This window comes from Pinus tabuliformis, chromosome J, assembly GCF_031772625.1.
Source record: "Pinus tabuliformis cultivar Carrire ecotype Pingquan chromosome J, CPIR1, whole genome shotgun sequence".
NCBI classification, from domain to species: domain Eukaryota; kingdom Viridiplantae; phylum Streptophyta; class Pinopsida; order Pinales; family Pinaceae; genus Pinus; species Pinus tabuliformis.
In genome coordinates this window covers 1,166,711,853-1,166,734,375 of record NC_142295.1, presented here as the reverse complement: position 1 = coordinate 1,166,734,375, position 22,523 = coordinate 1,166,711,853, and the positions used below count along the sequence as shown (strand labels likewise).

Sequence of the window (22,523 nt, the reverse complement as noted above, 5' to 3'; positions counted from 1 at the left end):
TTTCTTCATAGGGTTCCAGTGTTCCAACATCAGAAATCCCTTAGGTAGATCCTAGTTCCGACAACGAAACCATTGGTTGGCCTGATGGGGCTTGACCTAGGTTCATAAGTGTTTTAGCCAAAAAAATCCCATACTACCAGCCCTTTCGGCAACAATCCATGAAGCGCAGACTGAAGTGTCACCTGTGGTAGTATGGAAGGGTGTTGGAACTAGGTTTTTTCACCCTAGGGATGTCTTGATGAGGACTGGAAGGGTCACGAACCGATCTCTACACCCGTGCTACTCTGCACAACTTTCTGGCCTCTGCGTAGCTCGGCAATGAGGTAGTTCTTAGATTTGTATTATTAATGTGTTTATTATGGATCAGATCTAATTCTTAAGGTCTTTAATCAAGCATTCAACAGTTATAACCAATGCGCGCAACCATAAATCTTACAAATATTCATAAACTTAGAACATAAGCATAAACATATAGATCCGCGATCAAATGCACAATAACTTAGAAACACTTATCTTTATTAATCTTCTATTCAGTACAATCAGCTGCACCCTGGGCACTCACTTGGAGGGGTCTGCGGACACAGCTGCGGACTCAACCATGCCTCTGTGCACACAGCTGCAGAGCCTACTCTAACTACTACCACCCATGACTTGATTTACAGACTCAAAGTGGCTATTACATTCAAAAAACCATAATACCTCAGATCTTCAGCAAAAGCTACCTCCTACCCTTAGAGCCTTGCTCTATTTATACATTCCCATGGTCCACGGACCATGGGCAGACCGACTCACTCTCTATTCTTTTACATTATTTTCGGGCGGACGACCCTTTGACTGGACCCATTACAATTCGCGCTTCGTGCACTTTGTGGAGCTTTTTCCATACTATTACCTAAAATTATGGGCTTTAAGCCCCAAAACCGTTACGTGGGGGATCCGCTGCCCAACACAACCTTCACACAATAAATGCCTTAATAGAACAACTTGTTGCCAACTATTCTAGACCTTGTGAGTTTGCAATGAAAAACTATTATCCACTTAAAAATTTCAAAGCTAATCTATGTAATTAATGAATCATGAATAAAACACTTATTTATGGTCTTAATTTGCTTATATATTTTTTCTAGTTAGGAAAGGATGGACATGGTTTCAATCATCTTATTCATGCATTCTAAACAATGTGATTGATGGATCTTGATTAACTATTTATCTCTATTTTAACCTGCTTATTTCAAGTAAATGATGAGCTCGGTTTCAACCTGCACTGTTCCTTGTTAGGAAACATGGGAAATCTTCAAATTCCTATGTAGTGGAAAGTTTTAGCTATTGGGAAATATTTCATATTTATTGAGAGCTTAAGAATGAACTACCCATATAGCATCAAATGTATGTGTCCTCAACCCACAACGTGCTTTAATTGTGTTCCCACGCATAGGGTCATTGACCCATGTAATAATCAAGCCTACCTAATTCACGGCTTTCATAAAATAGGGTAGCTTCAACGTCAATTTGTCAACTCCCATTCATACTATTATCTTCATCCACCTCGATTTATTTGTAGGGTTTAATATCTCACAAATATTCACTGACTCTATTGGCTCCATTTTATCACTAGATTGTCAATTAGAAATCCTTATATAAGTTCACAAACAACATGAAGTGCTTCTTAGAAAGAAAAACATCATGTGAACCCATCCATATAACATTCCAAGAGGAGTTATCATTGAAAAATTCAAAGAATTAGATAGAGAAATGGCCTAATCAAACAAGAAATATACAGTTAAAAAAAGAATATCATTGCAACTGAATAAATTTTCCCAAAATTTAATTTCAAGACTCAATAAAATTAGTCATAACACCAAAACAGTTAGTATTGATATCATAAAACAAAAACCAAAACATTTATATTATTATAAATTTAATTTTCCCCATTTGTTTCAGTCATATATATTTCATCTAATTAAATTATAAAAAAGAGCTTAGATTTTCCATATTTTGTTTTATATTATGAAATTATTATCCTTAAATCAATAACCTAAGTCAACATAACAAGGTATCTACACTGAAATTACAACCAATATAGTTGGGTTTTAACCAACACCCAATTATCAGAATGGTTACAAACCTGTTTGGAGTATGTTTTACATTATGAGATTGGACACCTCACACGTTTTAAATGATATATGAGGATGTTTGAACAAATAATGAAAGATATCATTAAAGCAAGAAAGTTTTGAGTTCTAGATGTTATAGTGATTCAATTATGAGCTCTCTTTGTTTCTCAAGAAAACATTTTGACCTCCCAAATAGGTGGTCTTCCCATATTTCCTTGGTAGACAAGGGAAAGGGGAAAGACCATTAATGATGGCTATCATTCTATGTACTCTTTGGTGGCTAAAAAAACCCAATAGATAGAGGTAACCATTATTTAATATGAAATAGGCTATTTCAAATGGTGGAATTCCACACAATTGAAATATTTTACTAATTAGTATTCTTCCCTATCAAAATTTGAAACTTAGTTTCCCTGCCTAGGGTGCCTTTGAGCAGTTACATTAGGCTTAGGAGTATAAGTACAATCCGTCTAAGTCAAATCCAAACCTATTCGATCGAAATTTGCACATGTCTTGATTCCTTGATTAAAAATAAATAAATTTATTGACAGGTTACCTTCGATTACATAGGAAGATGAATGGGAAAGTTAAAACTATGAAATACTGATGGTTCCACCTTGCCATGATTTTACCAATTTCCCAACATCCTATGTACTCTTTGGAAAATATATTTCTTTGAAAAAATTTTCCTTGTACAATCATTATAAAAACACACAATCCAAAGGAAAACATCCTCTACTATGCAACAATTTAATGATTGTTTCTAGAAATTAGGAAACATTTTTAATGGGCGGGTTGAAAAAATGTATAAATGACTATCTCCAACCTGCCCATATTTGTTTCTACCAGTTTCGAAGAAGTAAACCTTGCATTTTTCCATAACCAAACCAACAAGAAAAGGTACAAGCATTGAAATTTTGGTACCTTGAGACCTATAGGATTAATGACACCTCTCAAGAACTCAATATGTTCACCATCACGTTTCTTGGTGTGTTCACCAACCCACAAGATATGACCAGAGAAATCATACCATATTCTAGAACTGGACTTTTCTATGTTCATTGCTTGATCATATGGGAGTATCATGCATTCATGGGATGTCCAAAATTTAGTGGAATTCATAATGGGATGGTCAATTGTAAGACCACAGGGAGAGACGAATTTGAGAGCTTTTTTGACATGATGAGAAAGATCCATATACCTTAAACACATACATATTATCAAGGATAGAGAACAATAATATATAGATGAATTCATAAAAAAAATTTAATGCCTTGCAAAGAAACAAGAATGCAAAGTTATAAATGAATTTTGAAAGCTTTTATGAGGCATAGTGAAACTATTACTTCTCCCCTTGCTCGTTGTTAGAGGTGAAATCCAAATTCTACTGAACAATGCATTGCATTATTGAATAACCTCCAGTTGAAAATGTGAGAATAAGGTTGAGGGTTGCAACAACTTTTCAATAAGCATGAACCGTGCTTTCAGTATTTGGTTGTTGAGCTTTTAAGTTGAAAGTATCGCCATTAATATTATCTCCTCTTTAACATGGTAGTGTCACACCATTCACAGTTTCAAAATCATTTGATATGGTTCTAGAAAACTACCTGGCCATTTACCTAACCTTAGACGGAAGAAAAATCATTCTTAGCTAATCCTTTGTTACCACTACAAATTCCAACTTGCACCAAAGCAAACTCTTCCTGAACATTGGAACCTCTTCCTTGGGAGAAAATTTTTAATCTAAAATGAAATTTAAGTTATTGAAGGCTCAAATCATAGTTAGAATTGAAGCATGCAGAAAATATATGATATTTATAATTTCAATTAGTATTATGTACAATTTGTTTGACCCGAGTGTAGCATCAAGCGTTGACTTTTAAAGGAAATCTCTTCCTTCTCTATGAAACAATATAACTTTTCAAGAAAATTTAAATTTTTGTTCATGAATAGGAATTTATTTTCATATAAGGAATTTATCCTCAAAACATGAGAACAATGCCCATCTACAAGAGAACACACAAGTTATATCATATGCTATTATTATTGAATTCCTTGAAACTATCTACACAATCCCCTCCCTGTAGTAGAAAAGTGTTCCCCATCGCAACTTCTCGAAGCCTTTCTTCTAGTTTTAGTGTCTCTCTGAAAAACAGGAGAGGAGGAGAGGCATTCAGAATGACCACAAAAAGCTCCAAAGTCTTCAACAACTGGGTATTGGGGTAGTTGAAGGGAATATTTGAATTTACAACTATTAAGTATCCACCATGAATAGATACTCGCATGGATGAATAACCTCAAATATAATTGTCATATTATTCCTTTTAATCTCCTTTTCTCTTCCGAAAATTTTCTAATTCAGTGCATTATAGAAGCCACTTTCCTTCACTATCCTTCCTAATATCTTGTTCGAAGTAGTGAAGAACTTGCGACAGACATTTGTGAAGCAACAAATGCTATTATTCACAAAAATTTTGAGCCAAAAGGGGAGAAAAATAGAGTGATGATTTAATGAAATGGGGATTATACTTTCACAAGAAAGTTATGGCATGAAATAGACATCGATTTCAGTAGTTGATACTCTCTATCAACTTGAAGAAGAAGTTTGAAGAGAATCCACAATAAAGCTCTCTTTGAGTTTGATCTCTGCTACTTAAAAGTCTAACATGGTACATCAAAGGCAAAGCCTTAAAACTCATTAATAACATTCATTGTTTGGAACGATAAAATTTATGTGATCCACATGCATTATTTGCATGAGTGAGAATGGATGGGGTCAAGGTATTGACTACCACCTTTTTTAGTAAAAAAAAACATGGAATCATATGGGATAGTAAAATAGTAGGACTCCATGATTTACTCAATTATACATAGTTTTAATTGTCCATGGTTCATTGAATACATAGTGGTCTGTTAGTGCTTCAATAGCTTTCAATGATAGTCATATGATCCTTAGCTTAAAAAGAATAATCCTATAAATTGAATTCTAGAGTGGTAGATAGAGGAAAATGACATAGTCTAACGAATCCAAGTTTGGGCCAATGTTTTTGGAATCAAACGATACAATTTTGGGGAGATTGTGATTTCTTGTTGTTTGAAATCCATTTTCGAATGAATAAATGGATTGAGTGACTTGAAAATCCCTTAGACACATGGATTGTGTAAACTACAAAACTCAAGCTTATTCTTGTAAAAAATCTCTACTAAAATTTAGACAAAATTAACCAAGAAAAAAGAAAAAACATCGATTATTTAGACTAAGCTAAAAAAATAGTGGACCTAATACTAGTGAATATCTTCTAAGACTATGGTATTGATGGTGCGAGACAAATTTTGTGGTGAATTACAAATTTTCCAAGTACACCCAAATCAGTTATGAAATGTACAATAAAATTTGCACACATACAAGTAACAGAAAAAATAAGAGAATTGATAAGTAGCCCAAATAATTGAGTGGATGTATAAGGGTCATGGAAATATTATAACCATAAATTTAATATTAATTGAAATAATTTTTATGATAAAGTATCATTCATATTTTACGTCTTTATTTAGAGATAAAAGCAACTTAGGTTGAGATCAAAACAAAATAGTAATCTCGTTTTCACAATAAAAGAAGAAAATATTTGAATTTTAGTGGGGAAGATACCATATTTACAATGAGGAGAATGAATATATGGGAATATTCATGGAAGATGGTACTGGGAGATGACCACACTAAATACATTCACATGGAATTCCTTATAAAGGTTAGAGGATTAATAGTGAGTGTGGAAAGTGAGACCAAATCATGTAGAATTAGAAATAGTAACGTACAACAAACTCAATTATGAAATGCAAACATCATTAAGGCACATTGAACCAATTTTAAAATCCATATATTAAAATTTCCATACAAAAAATCACAAAGAAAAAAACTGATAAATACTCTAAATAATTAAGTGGAGGCCAAAGCATGTGAAGAGCTCAAACAACAAACTTCAAAATCCATAGATGGTTAAGGTTTTCTATAATAAAATATCATTTATTGTTTACCTCTTAAAATAGAACCAAGTTACTCCCATATTGGTTTTCAAATCTAAATCAAAAGTATTATACATTAAATAATACTGTGTAAGTGTTTTCAACGTTTGGAGGCTAAACTGTGTGGAAGTACTTTGAATTATTGTAGTGTTTTGTTATCACAAAAAAATTGGTCATCTAGCTTAATTTACTAGATGGATCGAAGTACAACATGTAAAGCCAATTTTTCCTTAGTAAAATTGCTTTCACTGTGAGAAATTACTTAATAAACCACCTTTGTTAAGTAATTTATAGTTAAACCCATGAAGAATAATTAAATAAATCACTATTTATTTGATTTTATTCTAGGAATAAATAATTAAACCATTATTATTCCTTGTCATTTTTGACTCAATCATGAAAAATAAATAGATAAATCATTAATTATCTTATTTTTCTCTAATAATAACTAATTAATCAATAATTAATTCAAATTTGACTAAATCGCTTAGGAATATTAAATAAATCCTTATTTGTTTTTTATTCCTTAACTAATTCCTTGAGATGATAAATAAATCGTTTATTTATTTATTATTTATAAATAAAAGTTTAAATACTTTTTCCCTCCTAACAAAATATAATAAAATATTCCTAGTGGTTATTCCAAGAATGGGGTTAATAATATTTTATTATTGATCATTATTCAAGGATAACTCAATATTTTGTTATAAATAGAAGGGTTTTCCATTCATTATTCACTTTTGATTATTTGCACTATTGCACTCATTATTGTAACTGGTTATTTTCATTGTTGTGCACCATATTTTTGTTGGGTTTATACATTATAGAGAAGCGAGACTCTACACAAGTTGAAGACGTTTCAGGATAGCCAAGAACCCATCCCATAGAGGGGGAATGGTAACATATATTTGTTCCCTTCACAGGTGTTATAATAAAACTATTCTTTTTATATCACATTTCCATTGGATGATTGAAGTTATTACTATTTCCTTTTGTTGTTTAACTATGATTGTGCCATAATTTAGAATTTTGGCAGGTTTTGTTTCTATCAATTGCTGTGGATCTACAATGTTTAGTAGTCACTTATATTGTTGAGATTTTTTGTCATCCACAATCTTATGTGGGTTATTTTTGTACATATTTGAGAAGAAAACACAACAACAAAACTGGTGACTCTGTTGGGGACTTTTCTAATTACTGCCAATCACAAAAATTGGTGACTCCACTGGTTTTATACTTCAGATCCAAAAACCTAGGCGACCTTTGGTTTTAAGATTAGGGTTTCTTCTTTTTTCAAGTCTCTTAATGTTTCCTAGCTTTTTAACCCTAGATCTATCAACTTTCTGACTTCTGCAAGGTTTCTAGTATTTTTCGCAGGTCACAGGAACCAGCCATGACAAAGGCGATAGCCTTTTCTAAGATTTGCCAACTGGGATCCATGGAGTAGAAATCACAATTTTGAGCCTAAAAAGAGTGATATAGAGGCCAGAGTAGATTTATCAGCCCAAAAAGTGTGATTCCACCTGAAAAAAGGCCAGTACCTATAATTTTTGGGTTTCTTAGCTTCTCTCAAATCTATTTCTGGGTTTCTAGAGAGCTGTCTGCTAGGTTGTCTAACCTCTCTCCCATCCCACTTGGGCCTCGATCTACTATGATTACTCATCGAAGTGGAATTTAGGCCCCCTAGGCCTTCTAGTACGCTTCCACCTTTATAAGAGGAGTTTAGCTGATTGAGTAGTTTGAATTTTTGCAGCGCTTTCAACCATATCTTCGAGATCTATACCCTTTTGCTTCAGATCTATAAAGATAGGTTGTCATCATCCATAGTTTCACATTACAACTTGTTTATTCATTCACCTTGGTGTCCCATCGGTTGCCCTAGGTGTTTCACCCATCTCCCTATCTTTCTGCAGTGATCTTACTCTCTAACTTTTTGTTCTTGTTGCACCACTTTCGAACAACTAGTGTCACTTGATCCCAGTCACACCGACATTTAGATCTGTTGACCATTCTAGTGTATTTTCCATCAATGTAGCCACCAACCAGCACAGTGTTTGCAAACATAGTTTGGGTGGCATTTAGTTAATTGTTTTGCTCTTCATTTTGTGTTGTTAATTTCAGTTTATTTTCAGCAATCGTTTTTCTTTTTTACAAACATGATACAGGCTTAATCAATAAATACACTCGCACACATAAGCACACCTTAAGCGAAGGGCGCTTGGTTTCCACTACAAAACCAAGACTTAACATAATAAATTTATCTCCCCTCATCGAGACAAAGGCATATTGTTGGTCTCCCTTCACCATTTCCATGTCATGTGTGTCTTACCATCATTGCACCACCCAAGTGTTTGTCTCGAAGACTATTAGCTCTTCACCCCCAGTTTTTGCTTTAGCATATTACACCTCCCCGTCAAGTTCAAGTTCATGGTCCTGATGCTGACTCTTCTCCTAGTTCTTTTGATTCCTCATTTTATTCTGAACCTCCTTCATCACATATCCTCACCATGTCTGGACCCACATCTGGCACAGGAACCTAACCTAGTGTTGGCTCCAGTTCCATCCTAGTGGTCACATCAAGTAGAACAATCCTAGAAATAGTTCCAACAGTCCGCATGCTCCCCTTTATGGTTGAGTTAAGCCTATCATATTTTAGCCAGTTGATAAATGACCCCATACACCACGACGCTAGTTGGTCATCTATGCCGACTAAACCTCCCTAAGACATCGCAAAGTTTGAGGGTAATGCTAGAGAGGATCCTACCAACCATGTACGATCCTTCCACATGTGGTGTACATCCAACTCCATTACCAATGACTCCATTCATCTTCAGCTATTCCAATGCATGCTCACTCGAGACGCTACAAAATGGTATGTAGACCAACCCGCCACATCTCATTCCGTTTTTGTGATGCTTGCTAAACAATTCCTCTCATATTTCTAGTTACCTCCTTGACACGACACTGGTATCAAGCTATTGCCCTCATTCTTTCAGTCCTCCACCACTCACCTTTCTGACCATGTTCAAGAGTGGTGTTGAAGGAGGAGCACATGTCGTGGCCTACCCTTCGAAGACTGTGTCTATCTAGATTGGTTTCTTAGGAGCCTTTTAGCACCCATTGGAAAATTTGTTGCAACCCATTTTCCTCAAACCGAGAAAGAGGCTCTCTAAACAGCTCTAATATATGACCTGATTTCTCCACAATCTGGTTATGTCTATACCATCTTTCAAGACCTCCCTCGTCTTGGAAGTGCCAATGCACCGAGGGCATCCCATGCCATAGACGGTGTCATTGCAATGCTTTCACACCCATCACCATATACTCATAAAAATTATGGCTATTCACAGAGGGGCACCAGTTCCTCTAACACTTATACCCCTTGCTAGAAACATGTTTTTAGGGCCCCAACCTATCTACAAAATTTTTGCTCCTTCTTATGCACCACCCAACACTCTAGCCCCTTAGGCATTAACGCCACAACCTCCCATGTATCCACAGTCCTAGCAGCCACTGCCCCCTCAAGGTCAAGTGTTTGCATAGCAAAGTGCGACCAATCCCCAATATTCGAAGAAAAAGAATGAGGGGAAGGGTAACAAGGTTAACTAGGGTAATCAAGGTAATTAACCTAGTGAACCCGAGGGAACCAACCTAACACCAACAACCAACAATAGGGTAGCTAGCCCAAGCAGAACAAGGTTATTCATATGAAGAAGGCTTGTGCATGTTGTGGTGTACATGGCCATTATACACATGAGTGTCCTCTCTTGCCCCATATGTGCCAAATGTGGGAAGCTCAAGAATCTTTTAGATGTCAACAATCACCTCAGAATCCTTCATCATCTCAACTGAAAGTGCTTACAAACCCTTTCCCTCAGCAAGGATTTGTATCTACCCAACCTTATTCTGGTCAAGTGACCCATCCCCCCTAACCTTCTGGTCCTAGTGATTACCAGATCATTATGAGGCTTTCTGATGAGGCTAACCCCTCCAATATCAACTTGCAAGCTCGGTCACATTAATATGACAAGCCATCGACTTCATCTGCCAAAACCAAAGCATATGCTGAGCCCCTTATGATACCAAATGGTCCATTACAGATCCCTCAACCTAAAGTTGAGGCAATTTCCAAGATCCCAAAAGGACCATTATGTTGTAATGCGACTTCTAACCAAGCTGCCCATACGTACAATATAGTAGATGACATGGCCCAACCAACTATTGCCATGTCGATGTTGGAACTCCTAGAGTTGTGCCCATCCCAGAAGAAAGCTCTACTAATTGACTTGGGCGCAGTAGATCCTTTTGACAATTGTTTGATTGTCTTTCCAGTCGATACATCAGAACATCCCCCATTGCCTTCACCTATTGCTTTCGATATACCAATTAGAGTTTGTAATGCCATCATATCATGATGCATTATTGATGAAGGTGCATCAACCTATGTGATGTCCGCTACTATTTGGAAACAACTTAAGTCATCTGATTTGTTTACCTCCACCATCACTTTGCGTGTTTAGGTCAGACACTCCTTCCAGTATCTTTCCATTTATCGCAACTCTCCAGTGACCCTTGCAGGCCATACTTTCCATGTCGACATTGAGGTTATTGATGCCCCTTTGGATTATCAGATTGTCTTAGGTGATAGTTACACATATCTCATGGCATCCGTTGTGTCTGCAGTGTTCTGCAAGTTGTGCTTCCCCCAAGAAGGGAATATTGTTACCATCGATTAGTAGACTTACTACAAGCTTGCATCTGTGACCTCCCTTGAGTCCATTACCTCCTCAATGTTGGACAAGCAGTCCTCACCTCCTCTCACCAGTGTTTCACCCAGAGTCTATAAATATTCCTCATTGTTGGGTGCTTTCCCTGGTCCTCCCCCTCCCATCTCAGAGCCTAACTCTATGAGCATTTGCATGTTACAAGTGTCACAGGCTTCCCTTAAGCAGTCTGGTACATTCGATCAACAACCAATTCCTCAACACCCTGTTGTTTCCATCCCAGTTGAGCCCTCTCGATCCACCCACCCTAGACCTCCTCCTTTCATGGGTGCCTCTCCTATTTTTCCACCAGGAATTGTTCCTCCAGGTGTCAACCATCCAGGAGATATTCCTTTGGTACATTACTCTGCGGGCTAGATACCTTTCTTATTTCCCCCTCCGGGAGTATTTTTGGTCCCTATCATGGCTTCATCAGTCATTCCTCACATGACTTTGGGCATCCCAGTATGGTGCATCGATCCCCCTGGAATAATTCTAGATGGTTAGCTAATACCTTATCATGCTTTGACCTCTATTCAACCGATCCCTATAGCCCCTGCCGCTGCTTCAGTTCCATTACAACCTCAACAAGAACCCATCATTATTGTACACGCATCTAGATAGATGGGAAAATATAAGAGGAAAGAACCAAAATACAAGGCTCCCCAAGATCCTCCAGCCCCTAAGTACCCAAAGTTGTCATGTCTATGTGCTTTTGTGTAAATTGGTAGGGCACACCACCAATAATTGTCCCAAACTTCCTCATCTCAAACCTTTAGTTCATGAAAAAAATATCCATGAAGTCCACGTTAACTTGTCGAGTCAACTAAAGAAACTCATAAAGTCATGAAAAAATCACCCTTGCGCCTTGTGTGATCATCATGGTCACTATTCCCATTGTTGCCCCTGTATCGATGAATTTCGTGATTGCCTTGAAGGTGATCTAGAGGATCCATCGATGCAAATGCACAAGTGTTCAAAGTGTCGTCATCAGCATTCATGGGTGTCGTTTAGTGTCGTTATCACTTTAATTCACTGTCGACAGATCGACCGTGCTGATTATGATCAAGTTAAGGTAATGTTATGGTTTCATGGCGTTCAATTGATGTGATTTTGTACCTAGTTGTCGACTTGTGTCATCGATAGTTCCACTAGGGTTTGGTCGATGACATGTGTTTTGTCGTTTGACTTTGCAGGATTTATGTTTGATATAGTAGATTGTGTAAAAGGGTTCAAGTTAAAGTACCAAGTTGATGACATAGTCTTCTCGTCGTCACCAGTGTTAGTTTCGAAGATGTGATCGTCGTCATTGTGCAATGTTGACGAATGTCGCACAGAGACCACAAGGATGTTGTAGGGTCGATCATCTAGTGAAGACTTCAGTTTTGCCGATGTCACTGGGCAGAGTTGACATGGGTCTTTGAATAGTTAAATGAAACTGTTTACCTAAGCCTAGACCTAAACCCTAACACCTAAGCTATCTTAATCATCTTTGCTACCCTAAGAATTCTAATGCACTCTAACCTATTTCTAAACCATGTTCAAAACCTATTCTACATCCATGTTTAAACCTAAATTCCTACCTGTATTCAAAATACATCTATCCTAGCCTTTATAATCCATGTATTAATGCATTACATCTATGTATTAATAATACATTGAAAAACATTAAAATTTATAGTCCTAAACCTATGAAATACCCCTATTGGCCTATTTATAAATGTTAAACAATGTTAAAACATTATAAATACAAATAAAACACACAACATAGTCCCATAAACACCAAATCTAACCACGTCGGAACCGTTGGGGAACAGGCTCATATGAGCGGAGTTGATAAAGCCATCGAGATGACAGTCAGATTATGTAACTGCGCAAGGTTATAAAACCACAGTCACCATGTGATCATTTGAATTAACAGTGCGGAGTTTCTTAACTGTTAGTGCTAACCGCAGCCTAACCACATGGGGAGTCAACTGTGACAGGTAGCTTTCACATGCAATAGTCACCGCCACTACCAACCGAAACAACTAGTGGGTTAACCACAGAATTATAGTAGTGCTCACATGCAGCGGTTACACCTCCGCCTAGTTAATGCTCACCATTTTTGGTTCTTGGTTTATTCCAATGTTATTTTGGGTTTTTTGTTTGTTAATTAATCTTTTTAATAATTCAAATACCATGAATAGGATCTAAGTTTGAAAAACAAACCTATTCAACCCCAAAAGTTAGCTTGTTCATCCCTAAATCAGTCAAAGGATGTTATTATGCATTTGCAGGCCTTTAAGAGGTGGATTTGTTCTTTGAAGACAAGGAGGAGAGTTTACAGTTTTCATGTGCAGGTTCTGGAAGGATATAGGTTGTTTTTTTTTCAAGATTTTGGGAGCATCGGGAGTGAGACTTGGAAACTATAAGCGGCATTGGAAAGCTGGTTCAGAGAGATATCTGATGACAGTAACCAGAAATGCCTGTGTGAACATTCAGTCTAGTCTTTTCACTGTGTAATCCACTTCTTCTTTCTCATTCCTAATAAAATGGTCATCCATCTTCAAAGCGGACCCAAAGACGTAGTCCATCACAGACAAAGTCCGTAATCAATATCGATGTCTGGTGTAACTATTTTTTCGCTGTTTACATTTCAGTTTTGTATATTTTTTCATGGTTTATCAGCTATCATAAAGTGCTCTGCTCTAGCAATCTTTCTCATTTTCCATGCTTTCGGTTTTCATTCAATTCACTAATGGCTAATCAACTCTACATCAGTATTTAATATATGATCATATCAGATCAGAAGGGCTTCGCAAATATGAGGCCACTCACAGTGGAAACCTTACTCCTTTACCCATGGATTCTTGTAACCGTAGTCAACCAGAATAGGGGGAATCTATTCCCACCATTGTGATCCCTCCCCCTACTATCGAGATGACATACACCATAAGCCATATCCATTACCTCTCATCATCCTTGAGTTCCTGATAGGAAAACTTTTCTGAGGTTTCTACGTGTGCTTCTATCGAACCTCCTTTGATAGAATCCAAGGTCTCGAGATCCGTAGATCCTCTATCTACCAATTCATCATCTACCATTATAGATGATGTATATGTGAACCTTATTTCTCAGGTTGATCCACCAGGTAATCTTGCCACATCATGCAGTCAATCTTCCTCCCATCTACCCATCTTCTAGTTTGATGAGGACGTCATGGAAGATATGTCTACCCCTGATTACCCCTACACTTAGGAAAGGGGGCATATATTTGGAGGATTCTGAATGAAATTTCCTTCCTAATTCTCCCAGTGCACTCTACCTCAAGAAATTTCACTCATATAATATCCATTTTATTTGCATGTCTTTATTTCTGCCATGAAGTTAGGTAGATTACATCATCTCATCTATTTTGTTTTTCACCTTTCAGATGGATTCATCATCCACAACGTATATCGGTCATGATGATAGTGCGAGTCGCTTCTCCTAGAATCTAGCCTCTATAGCCTGGACCATTTTAATCGCCTTTCATATGTTAGTCCTTTCAAGCAATGTATGTATTGGATCTGCCACCAATAATCAAGTCGAATATGATGCAGTGATAGGTTTGTTAGTCGATGTCCTTGCTCATCGCATCCTTCATCTTCATGTTCGTTTACATTCCTTACTACCTGTCATGCAATTGACTGGTGTGTATCCTGAGTATAACCAGGGCCTACTTAGAAAATATCTACGAGTAACCTCTTAGTACATGAATTTGAAATCTTTACGTTTAGTCATGTTCCTAGAGCCCAAAATCACTATGTAGATACCATTGAAAATAATATTATATATTGGCATTTATCACATGTATACCATAGAAGACAACCATAAAACATAACACATGGAGAACCATCAGCGTCATACAAAAATGCATAATCATATTATGTATCATATAAGTCTTTGGAGCCAATATCTCTAAATACATCTGATATGCCTATAGCATGTTACAAAATCAAAATCAAAAGGAGCCACATGTCCCCACATCTAGTCATTGTTCGATGGATCCCGTGCCAAAGGCTCTACCCCACCTACACGTAGATCATGTACTTCCTGACCAGCCATCACCACGTGCTGCATAATACCTCACGACTCTAAGTGAAGTCTAGTACACTCATCTGTGTATCGATCGTCCAACTCATGCCATCTGTTCTCTGAAACTCCAGTCAAAAGTAAATCAAATCTATGATGTGGATCAGCGAGTAGCGCACTCTCCTCTAGACCTTGTCGTGATGATGATGTTCCCCGATCTACAACCCTAGGAACTGCGACTTGTCCTCCATATCTTGTTGGTTTTACCAGTGCTATGTCTGCATACAACATATTTTACACTCAGTACCATATACATGTGACAAAAATATGAAATGCACCATAAAAATAGCAACTTAATACTTACCGTTTGGTCACCATGCTTTCCTGGGTAGAAGTGGCAAGTCAGGATCTCCCTGATAGTTCATCCTGCTATAAGGGTAATCAATGTAGAGGGGCATCTAATCCAAATATATGAAAAAATCAGTTCGAAACACCTGTCCTATTCCCTCTCCTCCTCCTCTCCATAGTAGCTACCCTAGCGGCGCATCCTGGGCTCTTGAGGGCCTCCATCTTGGATCTGTACATGAGGATGAATGGTGGGTATCTTCTTAGAGAAGAATGCACACACTACTATACCGAAAGTGAAGTCACGGTTCAAACGCCTCCTACATATAGTTAATTGTTGTTTCAGTAATGACAGCGTCATCTGGGCCCACCCATAGTAGTACCTAGCCAAAGCACTCGCAACCGACATCATCTCCCCACTAGTGATTCAGTGGAATTCTTGGCTGCTGAAGACCCATAGCACAACTATGGTAATATCTCATGTCTCTAGCTACTTTAGATCACCAATCGTGATAGTCAGGCCCTTGACACGTACATCCCGTGGACAATGGAACTCCACAAAATCAGTAATGTTCCTCCCATGATGCAACACCAGATGAATATCCCCAACCACCTCGAGGGGAGGTAGTCTGGTCAAGAAATAAATATCCTATAATGTGAGCTCAATCTTGTGCCTGTGCATGAAAAAACCCTCTTGGTCTGGATCCCAATAACTCACAATTCTCGATAGCAAGGACTCACCTGCTCTCATCAGTGGGTTATCTACCAACTTGAGAACCCTATAATGAGCCATCGCCTCTTGAACTCCCTGATCCCTTTGGATCTTGAATCAAAGAGTATCCAAGTCCCATTCACGCTAGTTGATTTTTAGCTCTGCCATGCCTGCAAAACACCACATGTCTTGTCAGTTCAAAGAAGAAAACATTGGTCTACATTGATCAACCTACAGCCCCCACTAGGCTAGTAGGCCACCTTTCCTTTCAGCACCAAATCACATTTTTTTTCCCAAAATGAGAGAGCTTGCATGTCTTCACCTATTTCCTACGAGCAAGATCATGCTTCTATGCCCAAAAAGTGTGATACGACCGTGAAGAGGAGAAAGGGTCTCCCAGGGAGCTTCCAGGTACCAAAAATGAGGAAATAAACGACTGAAATTGAAGAGATGAGTAAGGCCACCTACCTGAAAGTCACAGATCCTAATTCCAAAGGTCAGTTTGTTCGCTATGATCTCCACAATATTTAGGGTGTTTTCCATCACCATAGATCACTTAGCAAATGAATCCAAATTGGAGGGAATATGTCCTTTCATAGAAAAATTCACAATTTTTTGTTTCCCATTAGGACCGAACCATATCTCAGTTTGACGAATCGTCAACACCATTGGAAAGCTATCATCAAGCTATATAATGTGTATTCCTTAGTTTTTGATGGTTTGACACTTCACCAGGAAGTTATTTTTCCATGAAGGGTCACTTCGCCACCTCTCAAAATTGAATTTCATCATAAAGTGACACTTGGACTTTGAGGTCATCCTCCTCTGAATAATTTTCATACGATGTGTCAATTTTCGTCATGAGTAACCATTATTTATTCATTTTTTGATGGTCCCCACCGGGCCTAGTCTCTATGCCAGCGTGATCGAGTCACCCTTGTTCAGAGTATCCACGATGAGTCACCCTTACATTCATGGAGTCTATTTCACATCTCATTATATCATGTCACAGTATTCCATCCATCTTTGCATACCATTCATCCTATTTTGCTCATTTTGGCCTCAAGTGATACTATCCCCATCCCCTCGGGAGTTGAGTCAGCCACTGCCAGGTCGACCATGCACTTTATTCTCTGACAAGGGAATTCGTCTATTTGTCCCTCAGTCCCAAATTTTACATTATCCCTAGAGTCAGTCCATCAGTCACATTACTATTTTCCCTCATGCCTTAGTTGAGGATCCTCATTGACTCATCTATCGCGGACCCTATTCTGCCAACATCAGTTTGTTTATTCCAAAAGAACGGTTTAGAGGGCGGTGTATCTTTGTTACAGCTTCCATTTGTGTTTGATCCCTTGGATCGAGCAAAGGGACTCATTATTTCCATTTGACTTGGTTGTTTCATGTTTGTGATTCATACACTTGATGTTCCAGTGATGCGATAGATTGTACCAGTGATTCCCGTGTCTGTGTGAGATGTTTCTGACCAAATGAGGGCGTGGCCCTTCAGGTAGCCCCCTGCATGCCTAGATGCATTCTTATTATGCTACAGCCTTAGATGTAGTTCTCCAAAGTTGATGGATTCGGTTCTTACTGATCGTAGTGTTCATACCATGCACGTCTCCTTCAGATGACCCATTCATTTTTGCAGAGCCCTTCCCTATTTAGCAGGGCATCTCCAGTTGTTTTATGTACCTCCACCCATTTTTTCAGGGAAGGGCCAATATATCTCATGTACTCACAAATTATTATATTCAGCTCTGGCTCATGTTTTTCTAGGTGCATTATATATATGGGACACATTGTATTACTTTATGTCTCTGTTATGCGAGCATTATTTTTGTACTAAGTTATCTTGGCAGGTATGGATATGCCTCCCCCACCTCATTGAGGTCTGGTACCACAACATAAACGAAGACTTGCATTAGTCTCTCCCCCTTTGTCCCTATCCTCTTTCACTTCAACTTTATTGGTGTCTCTCTCTCTCTCTGAATCCCCTGTGTTGTGTAGTGATTCTATCTCTACAACATACTTCGGTCATACATTTTTCTCCTAACACTCGTACATTGGGGGGAAATTTGTTATGACCAAAAAATTGATCATCTAGAATAATTTACTAGATGGATCAAAGTACACATGTAAAGCCAATTTAACCATAGTAAAATTGTTTTCATTGTGAGAAATTACTTAATAAACCACCTTTCTAAAGTAATTTATTGTTAAACCCATGAAGAATAATTAAACAAATCACTATTTATTTTATTTTCTTCTAGGAATAATTAATTAAAGCATTATTATTCCTTGTCATATTTGACCCAATGATGAAAAATAAACTGATAAATAATTGATTATCTTATTTTTATCTAAGAATAATTAATTAATCACTAATTAATTATTATTATTTGTCAAATTTGACTAAATCCCTTAGGAATAATTAAATAAATCCTTATTTGTTTGTTATTCCTTAACTAATTCCTTGAGATGATAAATAAATTATCTATTTATTTATTATTTCTAAATAAAAGTTTAAATGTTTTTCCCTCCTAACCAAATATAATAAAATATTCCAAGTCGTTATTCCAGGAATGGGGTTAATAATATTTAATCATTGTTCATTATTTGAGGATAACTCAATATTTTTTTTATAAATATTAGGGTTTTCCATTAATTATTCACTTTTGATTATTTTCAATTTTGAACTCACTATTGTGACTCTGATTATTTTCATTTTCGCACACCATTCTTTTTATGGATTTATATATTATAGAGAAGAGAGACTCTACACAAGCATAAGACTTTTGAGGATAGCCAAGGACCCATCCCATAGAGGGGGACTGCTAACATTTATTTGTTCCCTTCACAGGGATTATAATAAAACTATTCTTTGTATGTCTGGTTTCCATTAGATCGTTGGAGTTATTATTGTTTATTTTTGCTATTTAACTATGATTGTGGCATAGATCAAAATTTTGGCAGGTTTTGTTTCTATCAATTGGTGCAGATCTACAATGTTTAGCAACCATTTATATTGTTGAGATTTTTTGGCATCCACAATCTTAAGTGGGTTCTTTTCATACATCTTGGAGAAGAAAACACTACAACAATGGTCATAGTGCCATTGTAGAAGATATTATGATACATATCATCAAGGAAATAAAATAAGAAATATTAAGATTGAAGGCAGATATTATATTACATCACCATTGGTAGAGAACTCGATAAATGAGATTTACACATACCATTTTGTAAATGTTCATATTGGTTTTTTCCAACCTGCCTGGATGAAAATGCATAAATATTAGCTTAACTATGCTTAAGCTAAGGAATCCACCAATTGGCCATCTAATGCAATTGTTGCCTCACCTAACAGTAATATGCTTAGATTATTTATGATCCTCTTTTCCTTCACTATAACTGCAATCCTCTATCTGCATAGTTCGTTTTTCAACCAACAACTGCATAGTTCGTTTTGCAACGAATAGTTGCAGAAAAAGGCTAAACAAATGGCATGTTCCTAAGAAGTTTGTATTTTCTAGGTTCTTTTAAATGAGTAATTTTTGGGGCTTTGGTCCAATAACGATAAAGAAAAGTTACAATTAAATCTTAAAAAATATAAACTAGAAATTACACCAATTGTTGCAAAGGAAATGTCGTAAGTCAGTAGCATATGGAAGGAGAGAATAGATGAAGAGTGACTTGATATGTTATTTGATCTAGATTTTGTGTACTTTCGAACTGTATCCTTTGCAACATAAATTACTACCTTTAATAGTAGGTAATAAATTTATTTAAACATAAATGAAAATTTAACATAAATCCATGTAGGCCCAAAATAATCATAAATGCAATTAAACAGGAAAATTTCAAGTACTGATTTCAAAAACATCTACTATAACATCAAAAAATTGATCATTAGAGCCTTGAAATAATGGCTTACTAGTGTTCATGGCAATGTAACATTTTCTACAAATGTAGTGTTTTTTTCTCTTCACTCTTGACATTTGACCTATCAATCCATCTAATCAGATTTCCATCCATCATATATAATCCTCAGTTTCATTGACCAAGATTTCAAAGCCCATATTTTGAGGGGAAATACTAGGTGCTGACAAACCCCAAAGGGAAAAATTGCATACATTGTGGGTGGTAATGTCGTTAAATAAGGAATATTGTGTGTTTAGCTTGTATCATTGCACATTTAATTCATGACTCCATAGGTTGAATCCCTCATACCAATTGTTCCTAAGAATACTTATTTTGTTCTACAATAACTGATGATAGACTCACAATAGAAGACTTAATTCAAAGTATGAGAAGTTTTAAATATATGGATATTGTTATGATGGAAAATTTGCAAAATATTGTAGAAACATGCAAAATATGTGTACAGAAGTTCAAGTGACTAGGATTACCTGGATGCGAGTAGCTTGAAAACAGAAGGGGTGTGTATGCATCATAGAACAATTTTTACTTTGATATGAGAGTTTGAGTAGAATTTTGGATATAAGATATCCCAAGGGTTCTGAAATTATAGAATTCTAGAACCCTTAATCTTTAGGTTGTGATACCAATTGATATGAGTGCATTTTACAACAATGTGAAATGCTCACAAATATGAATAAGGAAATCATACTGTACATGTTTTAAATTGTGGACTCTATTAGATAATTATTGTAGTACACAATTGATGGAAAGAGATCTTATTTGACCAAGTCTCTCAAGGTTACAATTAAAAGCATACGAAGCTAGGTCAGTGATCAGCTTGAATCAAGACAACAATGAAATATTTATGAATAGGTAGGTTGAATACATAATATAAAAATATAATTATTTCTTATTGAATAGGATGAACCATGCGAGCTAGGGGATATATAAAACCTTTTTTTCTCATCTTGACATCATAGTGAAGATGTTCCTTTCTTACGGATTCTATTGTATCTTCTCACCAGGGTAACTACTTTGTGCTCCTCATCTCAACCACCATGTTAATCCAATGAGATTACCTCAAGAAGTTGTAAATTTAAATTCAATATGGAACATGCTATGAAGTTCATAGAAAGAGATATATATTCAACAAAAAATCTCTATTAGTTTCCTTGTTCTCATATTTCTAAAGGATTTAGGGAAAAACTATAGCACTAAGGGGAAGCAAGATTAAAAATTTGGATTCCTTTTATTTACATTGAATCAATGCGTTTTAGGATTCAGAAACATACCCTTCCCTTTAAGGGAAAAGATCCTAGTGTGAAGGTATGGTTCTGAATCTTGAGAATCAGGCACAATTATGAATATTGAAACTCATTGATTTAGAGTAAGCTATAAAGTGTCAAAATATCTAATGGATAGTGTCACTTTAGAATTAGGGAGCTTTTGAACACAAGAATCAATTATTTTTAAGCTCTATTGGCCTTGTCAAAACACTCGCCCTAACCTCACTGGCATCACTTGTAGATACATAATCGGTCTTGGAGAAACAAAAGAAACTCCCTATCTCGCATCAAGATGTTGTAGAATACCTACAACCAGACCTTATCTCCTAACATAAACATCAATTTTAACAATTATTTTTTAAAATATAGGCCAAGGTGTACTCCCAGAGGATGTTGTATTTACAATTATCGAAGAACTCATGTGACAAGGGTCTTGATCTAGATATTGAAATTAGTAAATCCAAAGTAAATGAAAAACATGAGAAATCAATGCTATCAAGATTTTGAAAAGAAAATACGAGTATTTCACACTCATTTTATTAGACCCGCATTCAAAAAAATTCTATATGAACTCATATGGTGAAGAGCTAATTGAGGAAGCAAACATTGGATTTTGTGAAACCAAATCTATATAATTTCTTGTATATAAATTTTTAAATGGTAGAGACGTCTGAAACATATAGGAATATGTTGAATTTAAATAGGATTCAACGATTCAAAATATAAATGTACCTATTTTCAGACAATGTTCTCATAAGTTGTAAAGCTTCTGTAAGTAGGTGAGTTTGTGGTAAAGTATGTTGTAACTGCATATCCTTCATCAACTCCATAACTGATGAATTCATATTCTTATGTGTTTATTTTTCCATCTCTAATAACTCATATTCCTCATTGAATTATGTGTTTCTCTGTGAAACTAAAGGAATGACAATTGATCCAAACTTCTGGTCATGGTTAAAAATGACAATAGTTTTATGAATTCCATCAATATCTGCTGCTCCAGAATGAACTAGAGTGTTCAACTAGAGTGTTCACTGATATTATCTGCTTCTTCAGAATGAACCAAAGGCAAAGATTACTTAAAACTAGCAAATATTTTATTCTATATCATGGTGCCTTTGAGTTTTTATTGTGACACATTCCTATGTTTGCATTTTCAAACATTTTTAGTTAGTAGTATTACTTATAATGGAGGTATTTTCTAAAGACCTAATATGCACATTAAGAAGTCCAAGATTGATTAGAGTGGGGTTTGGATGAGATTGAAATTTGCACCTTTTTTTGTATTTGTATTGCACAC

The 22,523-nt window shown here is 36.3% G+C and overlaps 1 pseudogene; it reads right to left on the bottom strand.

Annotated features, from left to right (window-relative positions):
• Positions 1-1,355: 1,355 nt before the first annotated feature.
• Positions 1,356-4,219, bottom strand: LOC149231237 (phospho-2-dehydro-3-deoxyheptonate aldolase 1, chloroplastic-like; annotated as a pseudogene).
• Between the last annotated feature and the right edge of the window lie 18,304 nt (positions 4,220-22,523).